Below are 17,461 nucleotides of genomic sequence, written 5' to 3'. Positions count from 1 at the left end.
GGGTATTGGATCTGGGTCTGCCCAATGATGAATTCTTCTAACAGGAAACCTTTGCTCAGAGATTTCTCATTGGCCTAGCCAAGACTTTCTCAGAACTGCACTGAAGTCTGGTGTCTTCCTACCTAATCCTTCCTTCTTGCTCTCATTGCATAGATCTTAGGCCTCGATTTCACTCTGAAGTATCTCACTACTTATTTCTGCTCCCTTCTCACTTCATTCTTCACAAGCATTTTCCTCAATGGGTATCTTGCATGTTTCATCCTGTCTTGGTCTGCTTCTCAGAGGATGTGAGTTGCCAAAGCACATAACTCAGTTGCATATGATGAGGGAATCAAATTACTATTTTGATATATAAGAACACTAGAAGGCTGGTTGATTTAAGGATTATCAGATCATATTAATTATCGTATCTCTCACAGCCACAATATCTTTTGCATTTTTAAAGTAATAAAGATATGAGTATCGATTAGGATGATGGAAATGTCAAAATGCTAATCCTGCTTCTATTGGTAGCAACCTTAAAACACACTGAAAGAATAAAAAGATTCTAGGGATACTGCCATCGATTATGTCCTTTTCCTGTATTCCCAACCCTCTCACATACAGTACCTTACACATTATGTATGTTGGTACTATTTGTAAACAACACGTAGTTGGATCTTGCTTTTTATCAAATCTGACTGTCACTACCTTTTTGATGGGGTATTTAGATTATTTCAATTTAATGTACTTATTAATATATTTGGACTTACATTTGCTATTTGTTTTTCATATAGTCCTCATTTTTTTGTTCTTCCATCTTCCTTGACTTTTGTGTTAAATAATTTTTTAACTTACCATTTTAATTTCCTTGCTTTTTAAAATTTATATTTTTGATTTATTTTCTTAGTGGTTAGTCTTGTGATTAAAATATGCATCTTGCCTTACCACATGTACTTTAGATCAATACTAATTTAATTCCAAGAAAATATAGAAACTTTGCTTCCATATCATCCTATTCCCTACCCACTCCTTTGTGATATCATTGTCATATCTTACATATATATAATACATTCAAAATGCAATGTTAAAATTGTTGCTTTATGCTATCCTGTATATTCTAAGCAAATTAAAAGGTGATATGAGAAAAATATATTTATGGAATCTTTTATATTAACCCACATTTTGCCACTTCTGGTGTTCTTCATTTCTTTCTGTGGATTTGAGTCACCATCAGGAATCATTTTCTTTTAGTCTAAATAGTTTCCTTTGATGGTTTTGTATTTCCTTGTAAGACATTGGTTGTTTGCAGTCAAATCTCTAAATCTTTGTCTCAGAATGTCTCAATTTCATACTCATTCTAAAGCATAGATTTGATGAATATAGAATTATTGGTTAACAGGTTTTTTTTCTCTCTCTTTCCGCATTTTGTTATTGCACTGCACTCTGGCCCCCATCGTTTCAGAAGAGAAGTCAGTTGCTATTTACTGTGGTTTTCTTGTACATGAGTCATCTTTTTCTTACTGTTTTCATGATTTTATCTTTGTCTTTGGCCTTTAATAGTCTGTCTAGGATATAGCTAGGTATGCTTGCTTGGGCTTTGTTGAGCTTCTTGGATGTGTAAACTAATGTTTTTCATCCAATTTGGGAGGTTTTAAACCTTTATTTTCTTAAATGCTTTTATGTTTGTTTCTATCCCCTCCTTCTTGGCCGCTCATTACATTTATGTTGGTGTGCTAGGTGTTGTCCATATTTATTCAGCTTTGTTCATTTTTCTTCAGTAATTCTTGTATCTCTTTTCTTCAGATTTGATCATTTATACTGATTTATCTTAAAGTTCATCGATTCTTCTGCCATATCAAATCTCATGTCAAATACTTGTAGTGAATTTTTCAACCTGGTTACTGTGCTTTCCAACACTAAAATTTCCACACACAAAAAATTCCTGTCTTATGATTGAGAATCTCCATTTGTTTGTTCATTGTTGTCATATGTTAAACACGGTTTTCTCTATTTCTTTAAGCATTTATATTAGCTGCTTTGAAGTCTTTTCTGCTAAATCCAATACCTGGGAACACTTGGAGTTTTTATTGACTGCTATATTTCCCGAGTATTGGTCACATTATCCTGTTTCTTCGTGTGTCTCGTTTTTGTTGAAATCCAGACAGTTTATATAATACATTGAAGCAGCTCTGGATTCTGATTTTTATTCTCCCTGCAGCCTGTTTTTGAGAGTTTTTTTTTTTTTTCTTTGTTGAGTAACTTACCTAGGCTACATCTATGAAACCTGTTTGCTTTGTGATTTGTGACTGCTGACATCTCTGCTTAATGTTTTCTTTTGTTTCATTTCATTTCATATTTTAGTTTTATTTTTAAGCTTGCTTCCTTGGAGCTGCCCCTGTGTCTATGTTGCTTTGATTAGACCTTGGTTGGACAGAGGTCGTCCTCATCCACATCAAGCCAATAAATTTGTGTGTGAGCAAAGGAAGGATCATCTAAAGTTTATGCCATTTTCAAGTACGCCTAGGCTTTTACTCTGCTGGACCCTTTTGTGTCTTCTATACACATGTGTTCAGCTTCAGGGTTGGCCAGGCATGTGTAGTTAGCTCGAGTTTTCTCCATTATCTTCTGCACATGAACACAATTAAGCAAAGAATATGCCTTCTCCAACCTTCTACAACTCGAGGCTTGTAGAACTGTGAGCTTTCCCTAGTCCACAACTGTATGGGATTTTCATTTGTACTGACATCACTGATGAGCGTGGGCTTTTCCCATTACACCAAATGGAGTGAGCCCCTCACCAGTCAGAAAAACTATTGTCCTTTATGACCTGCCCTGCCCTGGAAAATCTCCTTGTTGGCTGAGTGTGGGAAGATATGAGAGTAGCCCAAGTTCAGAACACCAGAGATTTCCAGTGTTCCTAACCAAAGGTAAGTTGATTTTCAGATATAAATGCTTCTCAGATTGCTCCACGCCTTTGTTCATTTCCAGATTGCTAAAATAATTATTTTTGCCAATTTTGTCCAGCTTTATAGTTGCTTTCTAGGGAGAGGATTTACCAGTCTCTTCACTTGGCAATAGCTGGGAGCCTCATCTCTACAACAGCTTTTTAATTGCTATTTATGATCCTAGTCTTTCTCTTCTCCGAACTCCATACTGACATCTAAATAATCACTCTAAAATATTATACGGATCTAATTGTCTCTCTCTTATAACTTAAATCGTTCAATGACTTTTCATTTTCCACAGAATAAACTCCTTATAAGACCCAGCATAATCTGGATCCTGCTTGCTTCTCTTTTTCATCACTACCCTCTAAAACCCTTTGCTCTGACCAGACTGAACATCACTCATGCCATACTTTCTTTTATCCCCGGGACTCAGCATGTATTTCTTCTCCTTGCAATGCTCACAGCCTAACTCAGACTCCTTCTTTCCTCCTAGGTCTTATTTTCCTGACTGACTCCTACTGACCCTTCATATTTCAGTTTAGATATCATTTTCTGCCAGGATCACCTTTACCATACCCCACTTCATTCTATAGTTTATGTTCCTATAATCTGCTGTATTTTCCTGATTCTAGACTTGATTACACTGTTGTTGCCATTGCTGTCTAATTATGTCCTCCACTAGAATACCAATTCCATGGGTGCAGAAACTGAAGCTTTATGTTTATTGTATTATTATTATTATTATTATTATTTGAGATGGAGTCTTGCTCTGTAACCCAAGCTGGAGTGCAATGGCGCAGTCTCTGCTCATTGCAACTTCCACCTCCCGGGCTCAAGCTATTCTCCTGCCTCAGCCTCCCAAGTAGCCGAGATTACAGGCACATGCCAAAACACCCAGCTAATTTTTGTATTTTCAGTAGAGACAGGGTTTCACCATGTTGGCCAGGCTGGTCTCAAACTCTGGACCTCAGGTGATCCGCCTGCCTCAGCCTCCCAAAGTGCTGGGATTATAGGCATGAGCAACTGTACCCGGCCCCATCATTGTATTCTTAGCACTGAGACCAATGTCTGTTAGACTCTGCAAACACTTTTTAATTGATAACAAATGATTGAGAGCCTGATTAGATCAGAGGCCAGCAAACCTTTTCTGTAAAGGTCCCCAGTAGTAAATATTTTAGGCTCTGCAGATCACAAAAATCCCACTGTAAGTATTTCACTTCTGCTATTAACGTATAAATGCAGCCATAGAAAATATGTAAATGAACAAGCATGGCTTTGTTCCAGTAAAACTTTATTTATATAAAGCCAACATCTGGCCTGCAGGCTGTAGTCTGCAAATACCTGGATTAAATGAACAAAGGAAAGAACGGTAGGTGACTTTAAAAATGTTTCAATTAATTGAAATAAACTCTGGCTTGTAATTCTTCTGTAAATAATTAAAATCTATTTTCTTTACCTTTGATCTAATCAAGAAAAAAGGCATTAGCATTTTCTACGTAACAGTCCACTATCAGAAATAACAATTATGTCATTTTATATGTTAGTATTCACAAAAGACTGTCACTTGGGTCACAGATGATGTTGAGTTCTTTGTCTCTCTACATTTAATCTTCTGTCTTTTCTTACTTTTTATTATTTCACATAATCCATGTCACTAAATTAGTCAAAGAAATTGATATGGCTTGGCTCTGTGTCCCCACCCAAATCTAATGTTGAATTACAATTCCCAATGTTGGGGGAGGGACCTGGTGGGAGGTAATTGGATCATGGTGGTGGATTTCCCCCATGCTGTTCTCATGATAGTGAGTGAGTTGTCATGCAATCTGATGGTTTAAAAGTGTGTGGCACTTCCCCCTTCACACTTGCTCCCTCCTGCCACTGTGTGAAGAGGTGTTTGTTTCCCCTTTTCCTTCCACCATGATTGCAAGTTTCCTGAGGCCTCCTCAGCCATGCCTCCTGTACAGCCTGTTGAACTGTAAGTCAATTAAACCTCTTTTCTTTATACACTACCCCTCATCAGGTAGTTCTTTATAGCAATATTAGAATAGACTAATATAGAAAACTGGTACCAGAGAAGAGGGGAATTCTTATAAAGATATTTGAAAATATGGAAGCAACTTTGGAACTGGGTAACAGGCAGAGGTTGTAACAGTTTGGTGAGCTCAGAAGACGGAAAGATGAGGGAAAGTTTGGAACTTTATACAGACTTGTTGAATGATTATAACCAAAATGGTGATAGTGTTATGGACAGTGAAGTCCAGGCTGAGGAGTCTTAGATGGAGATGAGGAACTTATTGGGAACTGGAGTAAAGGTCACTCTTGCTATGCTTGCAGAGAGACTGGCAGCATTGTGCCTCTGCTCTAGAGATCTGTGGAATTTTGAACTTGAGACAGATGATTTTGGGTATCTGGAAGAAGAAATTTCTAAGAGCAAAGCATTAAAGATATGACCTGACTGCTTCTAACAGCATACACTCATATGCATTTGCAAGAAGATGTTCTGAAATTGGAACTTATATTTAAAAGGCAAGCAGAGCATAAAAGTTTGGAAAATTTGCAACCTGGCCATGGGGTAAGAAAGAAAAACCTATTTTCTGGGAAGAAATTTAAGCCAGCTGTAGAAGTTTTCTTCAGTAGAGAGGAGCCCAATGTTAATACTCAAGACAATGGGGGAAATGCCTCCAGGGCATTTCAGAGACCTTCACAGCAGCCCCTCCCATCACAGGCCTGGGGGCCTAGGAGGGAAAAATGGTTTCATGGGCCAGGCCCAGGGACCTGCTACTCTGTGCAGCTTCTGGACATGACAGTCTGCTTTGTGGCCATGCAAGCTCCAGCAGTTATTAAGATGGGCCAAAGTACAGCTCAGGCAATTGCTTCAGAGGGTTCAAGCCCCAAGCCTTAGTGGTTTCCATGTGGTGTTGGGCCTGTGGGTATGCAGAAGGCTAGAGTTGAGGTTTGGGAGCGTCTGCCTAGATTTCAGAGGATGTGTGGAAACACCCGGATGTCCAGGCAGAAGTTTGCTGCAGGGGTGGGGTCCTCGTAGAGAACCTCTACTTGGGCAGTACAGAGGGGGAAAAGTGGGGTTGGAGCCCCCACACAAAGTCCCCACTGGAGCACTACTTAGTAAAGCTGTGAGAAGAGAACCACCATTCTCCAGACCCCAGAAGGGTAGATCTATTGACAGTTTGCATTGTGTGCCTGGAAAAGCCACAGACATTCAATGCCAGCCCATGAAAGCAGTTGCAGGTGTTGTACCTTGTGGAGCCACAGGGGCAGACCAGTCCAGGCCTTGGAAGCTCACACCTTGCATCATTGTGCCCTGGATGTGAGACATAGAGTCAAAGGAGATTATTTTGGAGCTTCAAGATTAAATGACTGCCCTGCTGTGTTTTGAACTTGCATGGGGCTGCAGGCCCCTTTGTTTTGGCCAGTTTCTTCCATTGGAATGGGAGCATTTGCTCAATGCCTGTACCCACATTGCATCTTGGAAGGACTAACTTTATATTTTTCAGGCTCATAGGCAGAAGGGACTTGCCTTGTCTTAGATGAGACTTTGGACTTCGAGTTTTGGGTTAATGCTAGAATGAGTTAAGACTCTGGGGGACTATTGGGAAGGCATGATTGGTTTCAAAATGTGAAAAGGACATGAGGTTTGGTGGGTGGAGCCAGGGGTGGAAATATATGGTTTGGCTGTGTCCCCACCCAAATCTCATTTTGAATTGTAATCCCCACCTGTTGAGGGAGGGACCTGGTGGAAGGTGATTGGATCATGGGGGAAGTTTCCCCCATGCTGCTCTCATGATAGTGAGTTGTCATGAGATCTGATGGCTTAAAAGTCTATGGCACATCCCCCTTTGCTGTCTCTCCTGCTGCCATGTGAAGACATGCTTGCTTCCCTTCTCCCTTCTGCCATGACTATAAGTTTCCTGAGGCCTCCTAGCCATGCTTCCTGTATAGCTATAAAACTGTGAATCAATTAAACCTATTTTCTGCATAAATTTCTCAGTCTCAGGTAGTTCTTTATAGCATTGTGAGAATGGACTAATATGGAAATCAAGATAGTTATTTTATATGGCTAAAGGGTAGTAGTATCTCCAGTACACTGAGTTTAGTAGTCAAGAATTATGAAGAAATATGCCAATTTAAAAATAAAAACTTAGTATATTGAGTCTTTGTCTATCTGCCATATCATGTTTTATATTTGGCACTGTTTCTTTTTCTTGATTTTGACTGCTTCATAATACCATATTTAACATTAATGTATTTACTTTTTAAACAATGCAGTTAATAAAATAAATAAGAATTGGTGCATTATTAGATGATACCTGCATTTTAACAATCATTGTGTTCTGTTATATGAATTGACATGTATAATTATAAAGAAATCCTACTTTAGTTAAGAAATAATTTTATAATTACTAGCAATTATGTAGTATTGTGGGGACTATTCATTATATTCTTTATAAAACTGGATTAGCATTTCCACTTTTGATCAGGTGTTGGTCTTTTGCCCTAAATGTACATGCAAAAGGAAGCAGAATATTGAAATTAATAAGAAACATCTGAATACACTTAAATTCATTTTATTTATGGACTTTAAAAATTAGCCTTCTCTGATTTCTTGTCCAAGAAGTGTTTAGTCACTTAAGAAATAAGATGTCTTATTCAGCATTCTTGTTAAACATATTTTTTAATGAAACAAAAAGTTTTCTTAACTACTTTGTAGATTTTTTCAAATTATTTAGATGCAATTTTTTTATTTTCTTTTTTTTCTTTTTCTTTTCTTTTTTTTTTTTTTTTGAGATGAATTCTCTCTCTGTCACCCAGGTTGGAGTGCAGTGGCATGATCTCCACTCACTGCAAGCTCCATCTCCCAGGTTCATGCCATTCTCCTGCCTCAGCCTCCCGTGTAGTGGGGACTACAAGCACCTGCCACCAAGCCTGGCTAATTTTTTTATTTTGTGTTTTCAGTAGAGACAGGACTTCACCATGTTAGCCAGGATGGTCTCGATCTCCTGACCTCGTGATCTGCCCTCCTCGGCCTCCCAAAGTTCTGGGATTACAAGCATGAGCCACTGTGCCTGGCCTAGATGCAATCTTTTACTAGTAAAGAAACATGTATTGACAGTTAATGTAACTGGAATTTTATTATTGGTGTCAAGAAAAATCTGATGCCATATGTGAACTCACCTTTTGGGAAAATTTCATGAAAGACTGAAGGGGAGCAAGGATTGATTACCTGGATAATCTTGCCTCTAGCAATCTTGGGCAAAAGGCCAATGATCTTGCATTTACATCAGGTACTTCAAGATCAACTGATTCATGATGGGTAGCTGACTTGATTATTTGTTTTATCTTAGTGGTTCATTTAATTCTACTCATTCGAGTTTAGTAGAAAGCTTTTCTAAAAACATAGCAATTAGTCTTGGAAAATTGCATAAATAAAAATATTTATCTCAACATGAGATTTAATAAATATTGCATTATGGAATGAAGAGTTTCTAATTAAAAGGGAGACTACATGCCTTAATCTGCACACAAAAGTATCTGAGAACCAACTGGAATGCTATCTGTATAAATTCACCAGCATATACAACAGTACAAATAGGCTGCTTCTTCCAAATGAATTTGTATGCACACAAATTGAGATAATGTTCCCTATCTCACAATGGCATTTCTGAAATCTCTATTTTAATAGTTATCACTTACAAAAAGAATTTTATGGTCAATTACATTGTGACATCCTCAGATAAACAGAATAAGGTAGTTGGCTTTCTTTCCAACTATTTCTCAGATCCATCTACTTTCTTTCCAACTGCTTCTTAGTGGAACTTCCCAGATTCATGAATATGCCAAAATGTACAGTGGACTGTCAAGAGAGGTGCATAGTATATATTTTATAACTTATTTGGCCATGGAACACCATTTTCCTCTAAATACCCATTATCACAATGAGTAATTTTTCCTTTAAAAAATAAGATCGGAAGACTCTTTCATAATGCAACTTTCTAATAACTGCTTATGATCACTTATATCCTATTTTCTTATTGTTTTTGTGGCATCTTAAAAAATAATTTTGAACTTACAGTAAAGTTGCAATAATCATACAAAATAATCTTGTTTACTCTTTGCCCAGATTTCTCAATTGTTAACATTTTGTCACATTATTTTTTCCTTCTCCTCTCTCTTTTCCTCCCCTGCCCCTCTCTATCCTGTCCCTCATGAACCATTTGAATGCAGTACCTTGTTACCCCAGTGACCAGCACGGTGGCCAAAACACAATAGGAATTTATTAAACAATTGATGATTAGTGAATAACTTCTTTCAAAATTATATCTAAACAAAGTTTAAGAGGCCACCCTGGAACAATATTTAAGTGTGAAGTTTTTATCTATTATGAAAGGCCAGCAAATCAATTTTAAAAGTGAGAAATATCATCTTACTATTTATTAACAATTACAATTTTTGGAAGTTTCCAAACCAAGAATCAGAAGAAACCCATGATTATATATGTATATTTTTTTCTGACTTATGGATGTGCTTAGGTAGTGATCCAAAGCCAGATACCTTGTCTGGAAGGAGGAAGGTATGTTCAGCCCTGTGGTTTCAAGCTAGCTGGTACACTTAAAAGCTGCATGGTTCTCTGAAAGAGTTATTGAATTCTGTTGGTTAGATCTTTTCTGTGATCCTTTTTTCTGTGCATAACTGTGCTTTCTCACTTTCTCCTTCACTTTATGTTTTTCCATCCAGAATAAGTTTTATACTAGTATTAGTACATTTAAAGCTGAGAATGACTTATTTGTCCCAGGAAAAAAACCCACAATGTATAATGGTTACATCCAACCAGTTATGATTTCAAGTAAATCTATCTCTAATCAGCCTGGAGAATAAGAACAATGTTGATTGTGCAAAGTAGAGGTTATAGACGCCTATAAAATGTGACAGTGAGGAGGATAATGTTATTTGTACTTGCTTTTTTGTTGTTGCTGTTTTTTGTTTGTTTGAGAAGGAGTTTCGCTCTTGTTGCCCAGGCTGGAGTGCAATGGCATGATCTCGGCTCACTGCAACCTCCACCTCCCAGGTTCACGCGATTCCCCTGCCTCAGCCTCCCAAGTAGCTGGGATTACAGGCATATGCCACCATGCTGGGCTAACTTCTTGTATTTTCTTAGTAGAGACGGGGTTTCATCACGTTGGTCAGGCTGGTCTGAAACTCCTGACCTCAGGTGATCCGCCCATCTCGGCCTCCTAAAGTGCTGGGATTACAGGTGTGAGCCACCACGTGAGGCCTTGTACTTGTTTTGAGATAATGAACTATTCTTTTATTTATGTTCCTTTCCTCCTCTCCACCTATATCCAAATATTTATGGACAGGTCCAATATCAGTACTTTTCTTTAAGAAGTACAATTTCATGTTAGAGAACAGTGTAGGGAACAAGCAAGAGGCATGATGAACTGCCCGAAGCTTTGCTTTGGGTTTGCTTAAATACCATGTCATAAATTCTGCAGTTTCCTTTCCTTGAGAGTATGTCCCTCCCAGTTTTTGCTATTTGAGAGCAAGGATCTGTGGCCACAGGTTTTCTACACTGTGCTACCCTCCCTCTTTTTCTTACTTCATCTCAACAATCTCCGGCCACAGATTTTCTATGCCATTGCCACTCTCCCTCTTTTTCTTTCCTTATCTCATAATCTCTAGCCTTTATAGAATAATAATAATCGTATATTAGACATATGGAATATCAGTGCAACTACTTTTTCAGCTGAAATCACCTTCTCTGCTATTCTCATTCTAAGCAAAGGAACAGAATATGTATTAGTCTGTTCTCGTGCTGCTAATAAATACATGCCCAAGACTGGGTAATTTATAAATAAAAGAGATTTAATTGACTCACAGTTCCACATGGCTGGGGACTTCACCATCATGGCAGAAGGCAAATGAGGAACAAAGTCACATCTTACATGGTGGCAGGCAAAAGGGCTTGTGCTGGGGAACTCCCCTTTATAAAATCATCAGATCTCATGAGACTTATTCACTATCACAAGAACAATATGCGAAAGATCCATTCCCATGATTCAATTATCTCCCCCAGGTCCCTCCCACAACACGTGAGAATTATGGGAGCTACAATTCAAGATGAGATTTGGATGGGGACACAGCCAAACCATATCAATGTCTTTCAGGACTGTGATACTAAGGAAATCTCTTTTTGACTCAAGGTGTATGAAGCCATGAGCCATCTTTCAGTCTCCTTTCTAGTCTTAGACCAGCTCTCACAGTATTTCATAGATAGTGTTTTAAAGTTTGGCTATATAGTTTGTGGCATTGACAAATTGTCAATCACATTTTGTCTCTGCTGTTTTCATTTTTAGACAACAGACAGCAAAAATTTAAGATGTTAATTGATGGAAGTTCTGGATCCCTATTCTAAAGTCAATCCTGAAGACACCACAGAAGTGAGAGGGAAAATGGTACATCTAAGAAGATACTGGAAAAACTAAAAAGTCTCTGAGGAGACAGCAGTTGGCTGGTTCCCAGATTCCAGCTGAAATGATAGCCTAGGAGAGGAAAGGGCAGGGGGTCACAGATGGAGGAAGTATGGGTGTAGAAGGAGGGCCCTGAGAGGCGGAGGTTGCAGTGAGCTGAGATCACGCCACTACACTCCAGCCTGGTGAGAGAGCAAGACTCTATCTCAAAAATAAATAAATAAATGAATAAATAAATGAAATTAATTAATTAACTTTTAAAAAAGAAGGAGGGCCCTGAGTTTATCTTGCCTTCTCTGTTACAACTTGAGACAAAATGAGAAACCTAGATCAGTGTGAGTAACACAAAGGCAGTGTTTGAGCCCAGGGGAAATGGGGAGGAATAAAATAAGTGCAAACAATTGAGTTGGCCCTGGACTCCCCCACCTCCCCTGCCTCTCCCGCTGTTCCACACTCCAAGAACAAGTAATTACAACTGAGGAAGACAGTTGCAAAAAAGAAGAGTGTTGGAGTACAGGGATGGGCAGCCCTCAGAGAGGAGGCTGGGGTAGCAAATGGGAGGCAAGATTGTGTAGTCTTTAGTATTTCTTAAGATTATTGTGCATTCCCTTTATGCATTCTCTTTAAGGCTGGGGACAAGAATAGACTTCTCTACCTTCGATCCTGATCAACATTGTGTTGGAATCCTAGCCAGTGAAATATGGCAATAAATAAGAGGTTAAAGATTGGAAGTGGAGAAAGTAAAATGAAATGAAAACAATAAGATCATTTACATTTGAAAAAGTTTCATCAACTAAAAATCTGTTAGAACTAATAAGAGAGTGTAGTGAGTTTTCTTAGCCCATGCTGTTTCTTTACACCAGCAATAATTAACTAGAAAATGCAGTAGAAATGCATTATCCGCCAGGCGCGGTGGCTCACGCCTGTAATCCCAGCACTTTGGGAGGCCGAGGCGGGCGGATCACAAGGTCAGGAGATCGAGACCACAGTGAAACCCCGTCTCTACTAAAAATACAAAAAATTAGCCGGGCGCGGTGGCGGGCGCCTGTAGTCCCAGCTACTCAGGAGGCTGAGGCAGGAGAATGGCGTGAACCCGGGAGGCGGAGCTTGCAGTGAGCTGAGATCCGGCCACTGCACTCCAGCCTGGGCGACAGAGCGAGACTCTGTCTCAAAAAAAAAAAAAAAAAGAAATGCATTATCCGTAAGAGCATTTTAAGAAATCTGAGGTACATATTTATAGAAAGTAAACACTTTATTTTTCTTCTGCCATTCTTTTTCTATTTTATACTGGTTATATAATGTGGTTATAATGGTTAACATTAAAATGTTTCATAATTTCCTCGATATCAAAGCAGAGTTGTTACTGTACTAGAAGAGGAATGAACAGCACCCAGAAATGGAAATAATCTTAAAAAAATCCACAGAACTTTTATAGACAAAATTTAAAAACATTATTGTAGGACATATAAGAAAGCCTAAATAGAGAGCCATACTGTATATTGTAACGATGTGAATTATCCCAAGATCGTTCTATAAATTCAATGTCATTTTAATAATAAATCCAAGAGTATTTTTGAGGCTTTTATCAAATCCATTAAAAATGTATATGGAAAAATAAAATCCCACTGATAAAATCCTGCAGGGACCTGTCTTATAATAAGAATCAGATCTTTACTGTATTCAAACTTAACCTATCTGAATAGGCAATCTTACATTCCCATTTTTCTCCTTGAAGATTTTCAACCATTTATGGTACCAATTACCACACGGGCCAGTCTTTTTAGTTGACAACAACAGAATTCCCTCTATTTTGAGCAGTAAGAGGTTTATTAAAGGGTATGAATAGCTCACAGAATCATTGGAAGGGCTCACAAAACAGACTCTACACTGAGCATCCACCATGTCTGTCTTGACACCCTTATCAGCATCCATGCACATTCTCTTCCTCATTCTCAAATTTTGAAGAAACATCATGTTCTTACCTAATATAATGCAACTAACCTCACACAAACAAAAATGTATTCAACTTTCCTGCAAAAGGATATACCAAAATCTCAACATTTTAAAACAATATGCCACTTTATGACCATTAAATTATCAAAAACTAGAAAGGCACTATCAAATATTAATGAGAAGGTAGGGAAACAGAAACTCTCATGTACTGTTGGTGAAAGAGTAAACTGACTTGGTTGTCCTAGAAAGCAAGAGTAGGTACTAAAGTACTCAGCAAAATTAAGAATGTATATATGACAATGGAATGTCACTCCTGGATTTATATCCTAAGGAAATTCTTTTATAGTCTTTCTATAGACTCATAAAAAGACTATATAAGGATATTCATCATCATGTCTCTTGTTACAGTGAGGAGTTGGAGGTTACACTGTGAAATCATGAAGAGAAAATGGCAGATGCACACCACAGAAGCAACACATTTGATGCACATAGAACAACATGGGTAAATCTTAAAGGCATAATGTTGTCTCACAAGTAAGAAACAGAATACCGTCTATACCACAGTGCCATTATGTAAGTTAATACACACATACAAAATGTGTACTTATAAGTATCTAGTCATACAACAGGGCACATATCAAGCACATTGAAAGAGGTAACCATGTAGTACAGAGAATGAAAGTGGGAATAAGAAATAAAGTAGAGAAAAATAAAAAGTAATGATGAACCTTGCATGTGTATGTTAGGATGGTGAACTCCACACAAACAAATGGGATTAGTTCAACTCCACACCTGATGCTTTGGGTTAGTTGGGTTTTTGTTGTTGTTATTGTTTTTTTTTGTTTGTTTGTTTGTTTTTTTTACAGTGGAGCTATTCTGTGATTATGGCATCCCATTTTCCCCAGTTAATTATAATAATTAAAAATTTAAAAATTGCTCTGAAGGTACAGATGTATTTTAATTTTGAAAATAGTCGTGACTCATCTATGTCTCTAAGGAGACTTCACCAAATCTTCAGGCTTATTCCTCTCCAAGGTGCTTATTTTCTTGATTCCATCTAATCTTGGCAAAGGAAAGGGAAGGTTAGAACAATCTTTCAAAACTTTAAAAATGGTTCGAATTGCTCTACATTTAGACAAAGTTACTGGTTACTTAATTGTCATTTAGAGTTCTTTTTGGATAGCAGGCACCCATTCTAGGCTATAAAGGTGGTTTCGTGGAAATGTTCCTTCCTTGACAGAAGGAAGACGTTGGAGAATTCATATGGTATTTTAGCCTGCTCTGTGATTGCAATCACACAAATCATTACATTCCAGAGAGATCCCATCAACAGAAGGTTTTTCCATTTCAGTCTGTCAAGGTAAAACATTATCTTTTCATTTTCTGTATACTCCAGGGTATCAAGAAATTATAGAATGTAAGCTATAATTACAATAGCATTTTCTAAGTCTTCCTTGATGGTGAGAGGTAAGAAAAAGAGAGAGGAAGAGAGCTTTTTTTGCTCTCAGTTACATTAAAATATTCATTCAAGTAAAAAATATATATATTGGATTGGCTTCCTTTTATTCAAGTTTTATAATCTCCTGCAATCTCACTACATGAGTTAATGTTGCAGAGCAAGATAATGACTGTCTTCTATAAACCTATGTAGTGCTATAGAACCAGAATGGGTGGGTGCAAAGAACAGAAATGAAATTAGAAGGTGAATGGACTGCAGATTTTTCATGCATTTTTCCAGATGTTCATTCTGGCCTTCTGTTCCTTTCTTCAGGACTTGTACTTATGCACATGTAACACCATGAGGAATCAGATAATATAAACAGTGAATATCTCTTGGACTATTCAGTTTTGGCTTTATATTTCAACTATGTTGATGACTGCTGGTTACATTTTTACTCAATTTAGGTGGTCTGATTTAAACGTAGGATATCACATAAGGGATGGCGGGAATGGGTACCTCAAGTGAAAGCTTTTACATTCAGTAATGCAGATTTAATTGCTCAGGATGCTCTAGCCTGGGAAACTCAGCTTATCCAGATTTCCTGAGAACTGATCATTGCTAAGAATTTTCTGAGGTCTGGTATGTGTGGCCTCCATTTATACTGAGGGAAGACTGTCTCTTAGGAGCAGAGGAGTGCTTAGCAATTGAAAACAGAATTTTGTCTTTTTAGAAATTAATAATGCAAGATACAAACCCTTTGGCTATTAAAAATATTTATCCTTACAGGCCAGCCCCCACAGCCCCAGGCTCCAGCTCCACCAAAGGTTTCAGACCAGCCCAGATTCAGGTTGTCCCACACAGTCCCACACTTTGAACTTTCCCTAGTACCAGGTCAACACCCCTGGCCTTGGGCATGAGGCCAGCACTTATAGACACAAGCTCCAGGTCTGCCCAATGTCAGGCTAGTCCCTGTGGCCCTCTAGGCTAGCCCCTGCAACTTTATACTCCAGCAGATTCAGGTTCCAGGCCCATCACAGTAGATGTCAGTGCCAGGTTCATCCCTACAGACTGAGGCACCAGGTCAACTCCTCAGGCTGCTAGACTGTACCAGTGGACCCAGATCAGGTACCAAGCCCACCTACCTGCTGACCCAGGCACTGGGCCAGCCTGTTTAAGGACTTTAGTAGCAAGCTCACCCACAGACCATGCCAGGCATCCTGCAGAGGATATCTGGATGAGCTGACTGGTGAAGTGCATTCTTGGACATAGCCTGTCTGAAAAGACTGCAAAAAGTGCCTTCTTCTTCAAATGCACAGACATCAACACAAAGCAACAAGAAACATGAAAAAACCAAGGATACAGCACCACCAAAGAAACACAATAACCTCGAAATGAAAATATAAAAACTGCCTGACAAATAATTCAAAATAATTGTTTCAAGAAAGCTCAGTGAATTTTATAAAAATACAGATAGGTAGTATAACAAAATCAGGAAAGCAATAAATGACCAAAATGATAAATTTAATAAGGAGATTGAAATCATTTAAAAAGTCAGATTTTGGATTGTTGATGCAATAAAGGGCATCAACAGCAGAATTGATAAAACAGAAGAAAGTGTGAACTTTAAAACAGGTTATTTGGAAAATAAAGACAGAAGAAAAAAGAATCAAAAGGAATGAAGAAAACATACAGAAATTATGGAACAGCATCAAAAGAGAAAATGTTTGGGTTATAGGGTTCGTAAAGGAGAAGACAGAACAAAGAGGTAGAAGCTTATTAAAGAAATAATAGCAGAAAACTTTCTGAATCTGGAGAAGAATATAAATATCCAAATACAGGAAGGTCAAAGGTCTGCAATCAGATTCAATTCAAACCCAAACCACACAAAAACTGAGAACTGACCAATTCAACAGAAATTTCCGAGGTCTAGTATGTGTGGTCTCCATTCATAACTGAGGGAAGTCTGTCTCTTAAAAGACAGTCTATTGAAAACAGAATTTTGTCTTTTTAGAAATTATTATTGCAAGATATAAGCCCATTATAAACAAATAGTCAAATGTCAAAGACAAAGAGAGGAGCCTGAAAGCAGCAAAGGAAAATAAGCAAATAACATATGAAGGAATTCCAATAAGACTAGCAGTGGATTCCTCAGCAAAAACTGACAGGTCAGAAGAGAGGAATTATATATTCAAAGTGCTAAAGAATGACACCTTCAACCAAGAAAACTATACCTGATAAAGCTGTCCCTTAAAAATGAAGAAGAAATCAAGATGTTCCCAGACTAACAAAGGGAGTTCATTAAACCAGGCCTTTCTTTACAAGAAATGTTAAAAGGAGTTCTTTAAACTGAAAGAAAAGGACACCAATTAGTAACACAAAAGCATGTGAAAGTATAAAACTCACTGATAAAAGTAAGTATATTATTGGGCCAGGCGCGGTGGCTCATGCCTGTAATCTCAGCACTTTGGAAGGCCAAGGCAGCAGATCACGAGGTCAGGAGATTGAGATCATCCTCGCTAACATGGTGAAATCCCATCTCTACTAAAGAAAAATACAAAAAATTAGCCAGGTGTGGTGGCACACGCCTGTTAGTCAGTTACTCAGGAGGCTGAGGGAGGAGAATTGCTTGAACCTGGGAGGCAAAGGTTGCAGTG

Source organism: Rhinopithecus roxellana, chromosome 5, assembly GCF_007565055.1.
Source record: "Rhinopithecus roxellana isolate Shanxi Qingling chromosome 5, ASM756505v1, whole genome shotgun sequence".
In the NCBI taxonomy this organism is placed as follows: domain Eukaryota; kingdom Metazoa; phylum Chordata; class Mammalia; order Primates; family Cercopithecidae; genus Rhinopithecus; species Rhinopithecus roxellana.
Note: the sequence above shows the minus strand (reverse complement) of the source record.